Below are 15,387 nucleotides of genomic sequence, written 5' to 3'. Positions count from 1 at the left end.
CCGGTTTCACCATCGCATCTACTCCGACTATACCACCTTCCACACCTAAGTTTTTGAAAAGTCCACCTTTTTTCCTCAGCTGAGGATTCTCCACCTTCGTGGTAGGCAGAGCCTTTGGCTGTGTCCATCCCATTTCCCACACTTCTGCCCTCTCCTCCGTCCCAGAACTGCCTCTTGTCCTCACCTTCCACACCACCAGCCTCCGCATTCGACGGATAATCCGCCACCAATTCCGTCGCCGCCAACTCGATCCCACCATCAAATTCTTCTCCTCCCCTCCCCTTTCGGCATTCCGAAGGGACCGTTCCCTCCGTGACCCCCTGGTCCACTACTCCACCACCTCTAACACCTGCTCTCCTTCCCTCGGCACCTTCCCATGCGAGGGCAGGGAACCCTATCTCCCTCTGTTCACAGATGCTGCCTGACCTGCTGAGCGCTTCCAGCATTTTCTGTTTTTATTTCAGATTTCCAGCCATCAGCGGTATTTCGCTTTTTGTAATGAAGCACTGTTATTGCAAGTATCTTGTGTGTCAGTCTATTCTAACACAACCCGAATGCAACAATGCTCGCTGCCTGGTTGGAAAAAGATAACAAGTATGGTTAAACGCACTGATTGAAGCAATAGCAGACTTGTGGCATGGGGTCAGGAGGCAGCAGAGAACATTTGGATCTGCTTCTTAGAATTCATATCAGTACCTCGCTAATGTGGAAGTTTTCTTATTATCTTTGGACTTAATCCAACAATCAAGACTTCAAGCTGTACCAGTCAGAGCTGCTGAAATTGCATGCCACATAAAAATAGAGAGTGATTTGTATTTATTTTCAGCGTTGTGCGGGTGATGCAATGGCAACAGCACGAGGTGAAGATGCATCGACTGGGAAACAATAAAGCCAAGAAAGACGCCTGGTTGCTCCCAGCTCAACTCGTACATAAGATATTGCAATTGGCAGGATTTTACGTGACAATTTTACACATGGAGAGGATCAGCAAGCATGTAGTTGGCAGGAACTGATTCCATTAGTGTGTTTACTGAATGAAAGCTCAAGCTCCTGTAGCCTGAAATCTCGCACCAATCTGAACGAACTTAAAAGTTAAAAGTCAGTCACTTACTCCTAATTCTTGGAAAGAGGGCTTTCTGCACAACGGCTCTGGTTTGTGACAAGAAGATTTTTTAAAAGTTAAGTAATGGTGGAAACCAGGCAGCACGGATACAAGAAGAACTTGCAATTTAACTTAGCAACGTGACCCAAGAAAGAGAAGCCAGGCACCGAGCAGAGTTTGAGAGGAGGCAGAGGCAGAGTTGGAAGTTTGGTTTTGAGGGGAGGCTGTTGAAAAGTGGGGAGAGATACAACAAAGTGGAGGGATTTGGAAAGTTAGTTCCATGGTACTGGGACATGATAACTGACTGCTTTGTCGCCAAGGGTGGAGTGGAGGAGGTCGGGAGTGGGGGGGGGGGTGGGGGGCGGGTGGTGGAGGGGGAGCGGGCAGATGCAAAGAAGGCCTGAGCCGGAATCGGAATGCTGTGCCACAAATTGTGTTGTTGCTTGCTTTAGTCCTGGAGGTTTTGATCAGGGGGCTTTGCCAGGCCAGATGCTTTGCTCAATGTCTTTTAAACGCCAGAGGGTGAAGGATTTCCATTTCGCTTTGTGGAGTTGCGTTGCGCAAAGCAGGCATCACAACATGATTGCTGAGATAAGGCAGCCCAAAGGACTGGTTGCTGCCAGACCAGCCAAGCTGCTACAGCGGGGGAAAAAAAAAATCTCCCAACTGGGTCTACCATCAGGCTTGGGAGAGTAGGTTGCTGTTTTGAGGAGTCTCTTGTTGCATGTCAGCGGTTTGCAGTCTGAGATCTGAAAGCTGTGTTTACATGGGCCAGTAAGGGCTCAGAGATAGAAGGGGTCATATTCCTGTCTGATCTTCCGGTGAACTAGCAGGATTTATGGGAAGGCAAGAAGACCATCGACTCCAGGAAAATGACACCACATTCCTGATGTGATGCAGCAGTTGTACATTCTGGAGCAAAATGCTGGAAGACTATAGTTGATGCAAAACATACAGATTTGGGTATCTGAACTGTCAAACGATCTGGAACAGGGCTTATTTTCCGCCGGTGAGGGTAGGTGTCTTGGTTGCTAAGGAGATTTGCTTGCCATTTTTACACATCCCATGGCTTCAGGCAGGAATAAACTTTTGATAACCTTTTCTACATCTTCTTGTCATGAAACTCAAGGCATTTTGGTGAATAAAACCATGTACCCCCGGTTTCTGGAATTCAGTTTTGTTTTCACTTGCGCCTGCTGATAGTGAGGACAGGAAGGAAACATTAGATAATAGATTTTCTGACTCCATCAAAGTCTTAACGCAGCAAGAAGAAAAGACTTGTGTTTGAAAATTGAGAAAGGTCTCCTTTCAACAGACAACTGACATGCCTGACCCTGAAACGATGAAGAAGAGATTCTTCTGAATATCATTACATAACATAGGAAAATGTCCCAAGACACTTCACAGGAGCATAATCAGACAAAAACTGCCGACGAGCCGAAGAAGGAGGTATTAGGATATTAGGACGGGCGACTAAAAGCTTGATTGAAGAAGTAGATTCTAAGGAGGGTCATAGAGTTATACAGCACGGATAGAGGCCCTTCGGCCCATCGTGTCCGCGCCGGCCATCAAGCCCAGTCTACTCTAATCCCATATTCCAGCATTTGGTCCGTAGCCTTGTATGCTATGGCATTTCAAGTGCTCATCCAAATGCTTCTTGAATGTTGTGAGGGTTCGTGCCTCCACAACCCTCTCAGGCAGTGAGTTCCAGGTCTTAAAAGGAAGAGTGAGATGGAGAGGTGGGGAGGTTCTGGGAGGGAAATCCAGAGCTCACGGCCTAGGTGGCTGAAGCCATGGCCACCAATGGTGGGGTAAAGGGAATGGGGGATGCACAAGAGGCCAGAGTTGAAGGAGTGCAGAGTTTTTGGAGGGTTGTAGGGCTGGAGAAGATGACAGAGTTATGGAAGAGCGAAGCCATGGTGGAATTTGAATACGAGGATGAGAATTTTAAGATTGAGACATTGGTGGATTGGGAGCCAATGTAGGTCAGCGAGCACATGGTTGATGGGTGAGCAGGACTTGGTGCTAGTTATGACATGGGTAGCAGAGTTTTGGATTAGCTCAAGTTTATGAAGGGTGGAAGATGGGTATCCAGTCAGGAGAACATTGGAATGGTTAGGTCTGGAAGTAACGAAAGCATGGATGAGGGTTTGGGTTGAGGCAGGGGCGGAGACGGGTGATATTACAGAGGTGGAAGTAGGCAGTCTTTGTGATGGAGAGGATATGGGGTCGGAACCTCAGCTCAGGGTCAAACAGGACGCCAAGGTTGCAAACAGTCTGGTTCAGCCTGAGACTGTGAGAGGGAGGGGGATGGAATCGGTGGTAAGGGAACGGAGTTTGTGGCGGAGGCCAAAGACAATGGCTTCGGTCTTCCCGATGTTTGGTTGGAGGAAATTGCGGCTTATCCAGGACTGAATGTTCGACAAGCAGGCTGACAACACAGAGGCAGTGGAGGGGTCGAGAGAGGTGGCGGTGAGGAAGAGCTTGGTGTCGACAGCCTACATGTGGAATCTGATGTCATGACTTCGTGTGATGTTGCCGAGGGGCAGAATGCAGATGAGAAATAGAAGGGGGCCAAGGATAGATGCATGGGGGAATCCTGAAGTGTGAGGCAGGAGTGGGAAGAAATTCTCTGGCTGCGACTGGACAGATAGTAGTTAAACCAGGCGAGCGCAATCCCACCCAGCAGGACAATGGAGGGGAGGCCTTAGAGGACAGTGGAGGTTGAAGATGGGGCGGGAGTTTTCAAGGACAGAGGGGGTCAAGAGTGTTTTTTTTGAGGAGGGGATGACGACAGCAAATCTCAAAGTTAAAAGCAGTGGCAGGTGAACAGTACCAGAGGAGACGGAACTGTTAACAATATCAGCTAGTAAGGGGGCCAGGAAGAGAGGTTGGATGGTCAACAGTTTAGCTGGAAAAGGGTCGAGAGAGCAGGAGGTGGGTCTCATGTACAAGACGCGCCTCGAGAGGGCATGAGGGGAGATAGGAGCGAAACTAGAGAAATACGCTGTAACAATGCTAGGTGAAAATGGACCTTTCTTTTTCAAGCGGACGAAATGTTGATAAAAATGAAATCTGAAATGTTAACCAAATAGAAGCAAATTGGTCTGAAATTCAAGTTCGGCTGGGATGCAGAAAGGATGTGGCAGATTGACCGCTACCACATATATCCCAGGGTGACCATTATCCAGTCACATACGGAAACAGAAACTGGCCACCTCATTATCTCAGCAAATAGGGGCATGGTAATCCGGGGGAGGGGGAACTACAATCCTTTGCTCAAAAAAACGTAGGTAAGAAGTGTTGAAATGGTGGGAGAAAACAGCTGCAGATTGGTTGCCTTTCCAACCCTGACATAAACTACTTGTTATAAACGCTTGGGGGGAAAAAAAACACAAATGAACTTGTTAAATGTCATCAAACAGCCACTTGTGCAGCATTCTACAGCTACAGAGACACATTGTAACATGAGTGTCCTACGGAAGTTCAGCCTTAGCATCATTAAGGCTCGTGAACGCTGAGAGTTGTGCATAGCAGGAGAGTGGTGATTAGTAGCAGAATTGTTTGATTGTAAGTAGAATCACAGAAGGAGGCCATTCGGCCCATTGTGCCTTCGCCGGCTCTTTGAAGGAGCTATCCAATTAGTTCGACTCATTAGTTCTTTCCCCATAGCCCTGCAATTTTTTCCCGCTTCAAGCATATATCCAATTCCCTTTCGAAAGTTACCACTGAATCTGTTTCCACCGCCCTTTCAGGTAGTGAATTCCAGACCATAACAACACGCTGTATAAAAAAAAATTCTCATCTCCCCTCTGGTTCCTTTGCAAATTATCTTAAATCTGTGTCCTCTGGTTACCGACCCACCTGCCATTGGACATAGTTTCTCCCTACTTACTCTACCAAAACCCCCTTATAATTTTGAAAACCTCTGTTAAATCTTGCCTTAACCTTCTCTGTTCAAAGGAGAACAATCCCAGCTTCCCTCGTCTCTCCACATAATGGAAGTCCCTCATCCATGGTACCAAACCTGCCGGGAACAAGAGCCAGGGCCGGAAGAGGTGAGTTTTCCCATTTGTTTTTTTTAGTTTCCTTGCAGGAGTGGTCCTCCAGGCCCCACAGGGAAACTTTGAGCCTCCCCTGCCCTGAGTTTCCTTCCCCCTCCCCGTCCTGGGACACATACCTTGTGCTGGGGACCGTACCCATGGGTCACCGGCGGTGGCCTCCCGCTGCCTGCGTTTAACGGCCGGGCAGCCACTTCCAGGTGACACCTCCCGGCCATTTTGGTCGGGAAGTCAGCAAGCGGCACGATAATGAGGGCTGGCCGGTAAAATCGGCCGAGCCTCCCAGCTGCCGCTCCTGGATGGGCACGCCGCTCGCTGTGCCGCATGGGAGTTAAAATTGGGCCCCCTGTTTCACTATCCAACCCATTATATTACACCTCAGCAAGAACCAGCAACAGATCAGCCATGGTCTGTGAGGGTCCAGTTTTCCCACTGAGATCTGAAACTGGACACCAATGTTTTTTTTGGGTGCCATTACAAGCTTAGGGAACCGCCATTTGACATTATCCTTTATTTTTTGCTACACAGAATCATAGAAAGTTCCGGCACAGAAAGAGGCTGTTCGGCCCATCGTGTCCGTGCCGGCCCTAAAACAGCCATCCAGCTTAATCCCATTTTCCAGCACTTGGTCCATAGCCCTGTAGGTCACGGCACTTCAAGTGCGCATCCAAGTACTTTTTAAATGAGTTGAGGGTTTCTGCCTCTACCACCCTTTCAGGCAGTGAATTCCTATCTAGTCCAGTCATAATTTTATACACCTTAATTAAATCTCCCCTCTGCCTCCTTTGTCCCAAAGAAAACAACCCCAGCCTATCCAATCTTTTCTCATAGCTAAAATTCTCCAGCCGTGGCAATATCCTCGTAAATCTCCTCTGTACCCTCTCTAGTGCAATCACAGCTTTCCTCTAATGTGGTGACCAGAACTGTAAGTGGTACTCAAGCTGTGGCCTAACCAATGTTTTATACAGTTCTAGCATGATCTCCCTGTTCTTATATTCTATGCCTCGGCTAATAAAGGTAACTATCCCATATGCCTTTTTAACCACCTTATCTACCTGTACTGCTACCTTTAGGGATCTATGGGCATGTACTCCAAGGTCCCTTTGTTCCTCTACACCTTTCAGTATCCTTCCATTTATTGTGTACTCCATTGCCTTGTTTGCCCTCCCCAAATGCATTACCTCACACGTCTCTGGATTGAATTCCATTTGCCACTTTTATGCCCACCTGACCAGTCCACTGATATCTTCCTGCAGTCTACAGCTTTCCTCCTCACAATCAACCACACGGCCAATTTTTATATCATCTGCAAACTTCTTGATCAAGCCCCCCACATTCAAGTCCAAATCATTTATACCACAAAAAGTAAGGGACCGAGCACTGAGCCTTGCGGGACCCCACTGAAAACAGTCTTCCAATCACAAAAACACCCGTCAACGGCCTTTGCTTCCTGCCACTGAGCCAATTTTGGATCCAACTAGCCACTTTCCCTTGGATCCCATGGACTTGTACTTTTTTGACCAGTTTGCTATGTGGAACCTTGTCAAAAGCCTTGCTAAAATCCATGTCGACTACATCAAACGCGTTTCCCTCATCGACCCTCCTTGTTACCTGCTCAAAAAATTCAAGTTAGTAAGACACGACCTTCCCTTAACAAATCCATGCTGACTGTCCTTGATTAACCCGTGCCTTTCTATATGACGATTTATGCTGTCCCTCAGAATCGAGTCCAATAATTTGCCCACCACCGAGGTTAGACTGACTGGACCATAACTACTCGGTCTATCTCCTTCTCCCTTTTCAAACAACGGTACAACTTTAGCAGTCTTCCAATCCTCCTGCACCACGCCTGAAGCCAGGGAGGATTGGAAAATGATGGTCAGAGCCTCCGCTATTTCCTCCCTTGCTTCTCTAAAGTGCTGTTAGCTGCAGGGCTACGGACCGGGTGCTGGAAGGTGGGGTTAGAATGGGCACCTGATTGTTCTTCGAGCCGGCGCAGACACGATGGGCCGAATGGCCCCCTTCTGTGCTGTATCTTTTCTATGGTTTCTATGGTTCTCTTAATAGCCTGGGATACATTTCATCCAGGTCTGGCGATTTATTTACTTTTTAAGATGCTAAACCCTTTAATACTTCCTCTCTCACTATGTTTATCCCATCCAATATTTCACACTCCTCCTTAACTACAATCTCTGTATCGTTCCCCTCTTTTGTGAAGACAGATGCAAAGTATTCATTAAGAACCATACCCACATCTTCCGCCTCCACACATAGGTTACCTTTTTGGTCTCTAACAGGCCCTACTCTTTCCTTAGTTATCCTCTTGCTCTTTATGTATTTATAAAACATTTTTGGGCTTTCCTTAATTTTACTTGCCAGTATTTTTTCATGCCCTCTCTTTGCTTTCCTAATTTCCTTTTTAATTTCATTCCTGTACTTTCTATAATCCTCAAGGCTTTCTGCAGTATTGAGCTCTTGGTGTCTGACATAAGCTTCCCTTTTTTGCCTTATCTTATCCTGTATGCTCTTTGTCATCCAGGGGGCTCTAGATTTGGCAGTCCCACCCTTTCTCTTTGTGGGAACATGTTTACTCTGAACCCCTTGAATCTCCCCCTTGAATGCCTCCCACTGCTCTGACACTGATTTACCTTCAAGTAGCTGTTTCCAGCCCACCTTTGCTAAATCACTTCTCAGCTTAGCAAATACTGGATGTGTTTTGCAACTGATGGTTTATTTTCTCGGCAATGAAAGAATGACAGCCTGCCAGGTATCGTAACAGTGAATTAATTTTATTAAGTTGTGCGCTGCTTTGAGGTGTGTGTGTTTAATGTGTTTTGCTGCAGCATTTGCCGCCCGTGTATCATGAATGTCTCCATGCTGCTTGTGGGGGTGGCTTTGTGTGTTGTGAGTAGAAAGCTGGGAATATAATGTTGACAGAATGCTGGACGCCAGCATGTCTGCAAAGGTGGTGGCAACTCAGGGACGAGCAGATGCTCAAGCGTGAGAAATATCTGGGGAAGAATAAACAGATTGACCGCAGCACGCATGCGGGAGAAGGGGATGTTGTCCATGTAAATGCTGATGTACTTATGTACAAACTTTACGTTAACCTTACATACTGAGCTTATAAAGATAGGGCGCACCGGGAAACTGTCTGTAAATAGTGTAAATAGTCTTGAAAAGACTACTCTGAGCAGTCAGAGGGTTTGGTTCACGAACCCCTGAGGAGTCCATTACTTGTGAGTCTAAAAGGTGCCTATCTCATAAGTACTGCTTATGTTGGGTTTCTATTGATTTGATAAATAAAGGTTATTGATCAGGTGACTCCCTGTCTCCTGAGACCATGCGCCTGTATTCAAGTAAAAGGATGAAGATTGTCCTAACAGGGACAGTGCTTTCTGAGGCAAAAACCTACTGCCACACATACAGAGCTGTGTGAGGGCACAGAACAGCTGCTGGCACAAGTGTCTACTGGATGCACCATGCTACGTTCGCCTCACTGCTGGAGGGCATCTCCTCATGATTTATCCAAGCAAAGAACAGTAAGTGTCAGAATCCCTTTTAATCATCCTCTGATGAGTTGAAGCCACCCATGGCTGCACCTTGGATTGGACCCCAAAGCCTCCACAGCAGTGGTAGGAGCATACAGGTCTCTGCTGCAGGTTTCAGTGGGGTTCCCACGCGCTCAATAGCAGCATACAGTGCAGCTTTTGCTCCGCAGCATCACTCTTGTGGGATGGCAGCATAGACGTGGCTGTTGAACCGTGTTCCAACATCATTTGCATGGAAGCAAGTGTGCCAGCCCTGGCTCAGTGGGTAGCACTCTCGCCTCTGAGTCAGATGGTTTTGGGTTCAAGCCCCACTCCAGAGATTTCAGCATGTAATCCAGGCTGACACTAATGCAGTACTAAGGGAGCACTACTTTGTTGGAGGTGCCGTCTTTCGGATGAGATGTTAAACCGAGGCCTTGTCTGCCTTCTCAGATGCACGTAAAAAATCCCATGGCACTATTTTGAAGAAGAGCAGAGGAATTCTCTGGCCAACATTTATCCCTCAACCAACATCACTAAAAACAGATTATCTGGTTATGATCTCATTGCTGTTTGTGGGACTTGCTGTCAGCAAATTGGCTGCCACGTTTGCCTACATTTCAAAAAGTACTAAATTGGCTGTAAAGCATTTTGGGACGTCCTGAGGCCGTGACAGGCGCTATGGAAATGCAAGTCTTTCTTTTCTTTCTTTTACTGCTATTAACTGCTCAGTTTGAAAGCAGGCCCATGGAGATCTGTAGCCTCATGTCGCAGGCAGTCAGCACACTGGGCCTCTGCTCTGTACCAGCTGGCTCCTCATAACTGCTAACCCTTTCTAATCCTGCACTTCCTCAGCAGCAACATCTCCTGCATTGTGTGGCTCTATCCTGGTGCCTGCTTCGAGTGGAGCAGGGGGATGGTTGGTGCTCAGGTGTGTGGTGCTCCTCGAATGTGGCTGGTGCTCCACAAGGTTTCTCATTGCTCGGTGAAGACAGCAGATGGGTCATTATCAGTTCATTAGCACACTTACCCATTTGCATGCTGTATTGCCAATTCAGGCACTATTAATGAGTTTGTGCACAATAAGTGTGTATAGACACATTCATGTAACATAATGTACAAATCACAGAATTTCTAATTAATATGGTACTTAGCAATTAGTTCCTTACGGTATTCCAATCTCCACAGCCTCGAGCATTTTCATACACTCGCTGCCAAACAAATCCACCATTTTTACCCCATATATACCTTGAGATCTGGAATTCCGTGAGCTGTTGTGTATATAAGAGCTTAAGTGGTTTGAAACATGGAAATTCCTTTCTGTGGTACATTTACTATCCTATCATGGCACAACCACTTCTCATGCCTAACTCATTACATTTTTCGCATTCATCCTGCAACTTGAGAACACTTGGTTCTACAGCACATGCGTAAACACCGCCGAAAAGCTCAGAGTGCACGAGGGGCAAACACTGCAGCAAAAGCACATCAAACAGGCACACCACTTTCCCTCATGTGCATATACGACCTATGCTCCTGCCTCACCTTTAAACCATGCACGTTCATTGGACCTCCTGCCAGATTCTGCGAGTGGGGGAGACCTCTCTCCATAACCATGCTCAACACTAATAACGCAGCCTCCTCATCAAAACGTGGTTTTCACTGCTGTCATTGAGGCATTCTGCAACACTATTCTGCACTTCACGGTTGGATTCTCAGACTGATTTAAATGTAGAGGGGAAATGGCTCGTTTGCTAGTGTGTTGTGACTGGCTGCTTTTTCATTGCCAGCTTTCATTTCTCACACTTGCCACTCAGGAACACGATGCTACGGTAATTTAATCAGCGGATCCATTAAAAGTTTAAAATACATGTTTGACACCATACACACTCTTTCATATTCCATCGTTTCCCAATGACCTCATCTCCTCTGGAGATCTTCCCCCCACGACCTCCAGCCTCACTGTCCCCCAACCTCGCATAGCCCTCTTGTGCCTCCGTTCCAAGATCCACAAACAGGACTGCCCCAGTAGATCCATCATTTCAGCCTGTTCCTGCCCCATGGAACTTATTTCTTCTTATCTCAACTTCTACAGATGCTGCTTGACCTGCTGAGTGTTCCCAGCATTTTCTGTTTTTATTTCTTTTATATTCCTATCTATCTCCCATTTACACTCTTGAGCCTTTTCTGTTTAATTTGTTGCTAATTTTTTTTTTGTGGTGCTGTTTTTTTTTATTTTGCTATGCTCCGAAACGTACATTAAATTGTTTAATAAGCATATCAAGCAACTTCACCAAGGAGAATGTATAATGGACAGAATGGGACTTGTAGCAACCCTACAGCAGAGAGTGAAATTACAAAAACATACGCACATCGGCTACTCGTAAACATATGTACAGAACATAGAAAACATACCAAACATTTTTTGTACCTCTCAATCCATCTGCACCCTCCATAAAATTGAGCTTATCCACAACTGTGCTGCCTGTATCCTAACTCGCACTAAGTCCAGTTCACCCTGTGCTCGCTGACCTACATTGGCACCTGGTCCAGCAATGCCTCGATTTTAAAATTTTCATTCTTGTTTTCAAATCCCTCCATGGCCTCGCCCCTTCCTTTCTCTGTAACCTCCTCAAGTCCGACTACCTTCCAAGATCTCTGCGCTCTTGGCGAATCCTTGCCTCTTATGGATTCCCAATTTTAACCGCTCCACCAATGGCTGCCATGCCTTCAACTGCCTAGGCCCTGAGCTCTTGAATTCCCTCCTGAAACCTCTCCGCCTCTCGACCTCTCTCTCCTCTTTTAAAAAGCTCTTCACAACCTACCTCTTTCACCAAACTTTTGGTCACCTGTCCTAATATCTCCTTACATGGCTCAGTGTCAAATTTTGTTTGATAATCGCTCCTGTGAAGTGTCTTGGGATGTTTTATGACGTTAATGGCACTAAATAAAGGCAAGTTGTTGTTGTGCTTGTTGTATATTCTTGTAAAGAGCCTTGGGACTTTAAATGCTACCTAAATGTTATTGTTGCAGGAACAGTCATTTCAGTTCCCCTTATTCTGAAATGTTGATCTTTCTTTCAAAACATCACAGACCTACTTAAACGCTCAGAAATTAGCTAATAAAAGTTATCTTTTTAAACACCTCAATCTACACGTAGAAATCTCTTGCACCGAGCGTATGTCCGACATATTCCAAAGTATCAGAAGTATTGAAAAAAATCTCGTCATTTCCTGCTGGTTTCTCAGACTTTTATAACCTGGCCTTTCCCGAAGGGCAGGGGCTGGAGTTTATAAGCAGCTCCCTTTCCACAGCAATTCACCTCTAACTGGCCTCAGGTCGTGTCTGTTTAGACCATTTCTGCACAAAGAGCATCTCAGCAGTGGCCTTAAAAGGACAAGGCAGGTGAAACATAGTTCAGAGTCTATCGAGTGTTGGAGGCAGGGCGGGACTTACGATAGGGCTCACAGCAAACAGTCTATTTTACAGCAAACAAAGCCTATTTTCTCAGCAAGCAGAGTCTATTTAAACAGCGCACTATAGCAAACAGACTATTTAAAAAGAGTCTCTATGAACTACATCTCCATTCTGGCTGGGAATAATGGTGTCACAATGTGCAGCTGATAAAAGCAGAGAGATTTCTCCAGCAAAATGCAGCGAGTGGAGGATAGTTACATAATACAAATCGATTATTTCTCCAGCAAAATGCAGTGAGTGAAGAATAGTTACATACAAATTATGTGCGTAAAAATAAATCCAAGTCACTTATAGCATTGCGGACTCCAGGCATGATTGACGGGGGAATTACCCAATCATGTCCATTCTGGCCGGGAATAGTAGTGTCACTGTATGCAGCCAACTTAGCTCCCTCTTAGCAGACAAACATCACACGCCCCACTACCTCTTAGTGGCGCCAGGAGAGATCAGCTAGCATTTTGCATAATTTTGAAAAAACTCCCCTTGAAGGAGGATGGGGAACGAATGCAATGTTCCTTAAAGGAGAGCAGGAATCTCTCAACATTTTGTCTTTGTGCAGATCACGGTGCCTTGCGGCCCACAGGCAAAGTTTAAGTCAATGCTCCCATTCATTCTCGTTCTTTCAAGTTGCTGTTACGAGCAGATCTTCCTGTTCTGAACAAGGATTTATCCACCAATGAAGGCTAAAAACGAGCCCTTTACATCAAAATTCAAACATGATGAACCAGCCAACTTGAACTATAGGCACAAACAGGACTAAGTTCTCTGAGCTTCAAGATCCAGATTACCAAAGTGTGGAGTCTGCGAGTAAGCCTATGGACTGTAATTTAAACAGCCTTAAATTAAATGACCATCAGATGGAGGAAAGGGGAGTCCATGACAGAATAATTGCACATAGACTCTGTGATTCAGAGGGCTTAATGGCTGAATGGCTGTTTCTCAGCCGAGACTTTCTTGTACTGAAATGAAAAGCTACTTCTTATTAATAAAATTTATAATTCCATCGCTTTTGAAGACCAAGTGTAGTCTTCAGATGAAGTGGGGTTAGAGGCCGGAAATATTTGGACCAGGGTGCGCAGATACAATTTCTGTGTCCGCATTTGTACTTGGACTTGCTGGCGGGAGGATGCGATTACAGAATGACAAGTTTACATACAGATTGTTTACAACTGAGTGGCTTGCTAGACCACTTCAGAGGTCATTAAGAGACAACAAAGTGACACTGGAGTCACATGTCCACTAGAACGGCTAGGGATGGGAAGTTCCCTTTCCTGAGGGTGCTGGTTTTTACGACAATCGAGCAGTAAGATTTTGAATATATGACAGGTAGATACGTGTTAAAAATTGTTGCTGAAACCTAAAATGTAATTGCCTGGGAAGGATGCCAAATAGAAGTTGACAGAATATGCACTTTAATTAAATTATAGAAAGAATGTTTATTGCCTCATTCCCTTTGGACAAACAGAAGCCATCCCATAATTATGCAGCTTTCCCTTTGTCTGAAATAGTGACTGACTAGCACAGAACTTGAGGTGCAATGAGAAAAAAAATCCTTTGTGAATTGGACAGTGCCTTTCAATGAGTTGGAACTTAAAGTCATTTTTGCTGACAACAGCTGAAAATGAGTAATTAGCCAATTAATGGAATATTCCCTGGAATCAATTAGAAGCTGAATGCAGCAGAAGTATTCAAATAAAGTTGACAAGAGATCGTGTGAAGTGTAAGTGTCAGTCTAGTTCAGTTGGTAGCACTTCTCTCATAATCTAAAGATAAATACATCGAAAGACATAGGGCGCTAAATTGGGCCGCATAGCGCCGGTTGTATTGGCGCGACGCGGCCTCCGGAAGTGCCAAGATGGCGTCTTGGCTGCGCAAGCACGTTTCCAGTGTGACATACACAGGCGCCATCTTGGTATAGGAGTTAGCACAGGCGCAGATAACGAACGCCGGAAGCATGTAAAGTAAGGAGAAAATGGATACAATCAGTGTGCAACACTGATTTACAATGATAGGCACCATTTTGGGACTTAACGCTCAACTCAACACACAGTCCTAACCCCAACTATCTGAACGTGTCTTAGAGTGCCTGGAGGACCCCCCACCAGCGCTATTTAAAGGGACCATGCAGGATTTACAGATTAGTGGCTGGATTACTGCTTCTGACTGCCGAGGTATTTGTAACTGTTTTTGGAGGTCTCCCATAATTGAATACTAGGACGAGGGGACATGGCCTAACATTTGCTCCTCCTGCACGATGTGGGAAGTCATGGACACTACCAGTGTCCCTGGCGACCATGTGTGCAGGAAGTGTGTCCAGCTGCAGCTACTGGCTAACTGTATTTCGGAGCTGGAGCTGCGGGTGGATTCACTGTGGAGCATCCGCGATGCTGAGACTATCGTGGATAGCACGTTCAGTGAGGTGGTCACACCGCAGGTAAAGATTATGCAGGCAGAAAGGAAATGGGTGACCGCCAGGCAGAGTAAAAGGACTAGGCAGGTAGAGCAGGAGTTCCCGGGGCCATCTCCCTCTCAAACAGATATTCTGCTTTGGATACTGTTGGGGGAGATGGCTTATCAGGGGAAAGCAGCAAGAGCCAAGTTCGGGGCACCACGGGTGGCTCTGCTGCACAGGAGGGGAGGAAGAAGAGTGGCAGGGCTATAGTGATAGGGGGTCCAATTGTAAGGGGAACAGACAGGCGTTTCTGCGGCCGCAAACGTGACTCCAGGATGGTATGTTGCCTCCCTGGTGCTAAGGTATCCTTACAAAGCCTCAGTATCCTTCCTATTATGTGCAGCCACATGCTGCACGCAGTACTCGAAATGAGGTCTTACTAACATTTTATCTGGGCTCGTCATTGTCTCTTGGCTTTTATATCTTGTACCTGTTGAGATAAAACCTCAAATTTTATTAGCTTTTTTTTCACAGCCTTATCAACCTGAGGTGCTGCCTTTAACGTTCTGTGAACTTGTGCCCCCGAATCCCTCCGCTCTTCCACATCATCGAGCCTACTGCTATTCAGAGTATAATTATTGCTGTTACTTTTCTCACCAAAATTCAACACCTTATTCTTGCTGTCATTGAATTTGTCGGCCACTTTTTAGCCCATTCTCTCATCTCATCAATATCCCTTTGCAGTTTCCTTTGTTCTTCTAATTAATTAACTATACCTCCTAATTTGGTACCATCTGCAAGTTTTGACACCACTTGATCACTATG

The 15,387-nt window shown here is 45.9% G+C and overlaps 1 protein-coding gene across 1 annotated transcript in view; it reads right to left on the bottom strand.

The window, feature by feature from the left end:
- The window catches only part of LOC137336033 (netrin receptor UNC5D-like), a 203,488-nt gene that overhangs the window by 103,462 nt on the left and 84,639 nt on the right, over positions 1-15,387 (bottom strand). The window lies entirely within an intron of this gene.

The sequence above is a fragment of the Heptranchias perlo genome, chromosome 20 (assembly GCF_035084215.1).
Source record: "Heptranchias perlo isolate sHepPer1 chromosome 20, sHepPer1.hap1, whole genome shotgun sequence".
NCBI lineage: Eukaryota > Metazoa > Chordata > Chondrichthyes > Hexanchiformes > Hexanchidae > Heptranchias > Heptranchias perlo.
Note: the sequence above shows the minus strand (reverse complement) of the source record. Positions and strands in the feature narration are given on the sequence as shown.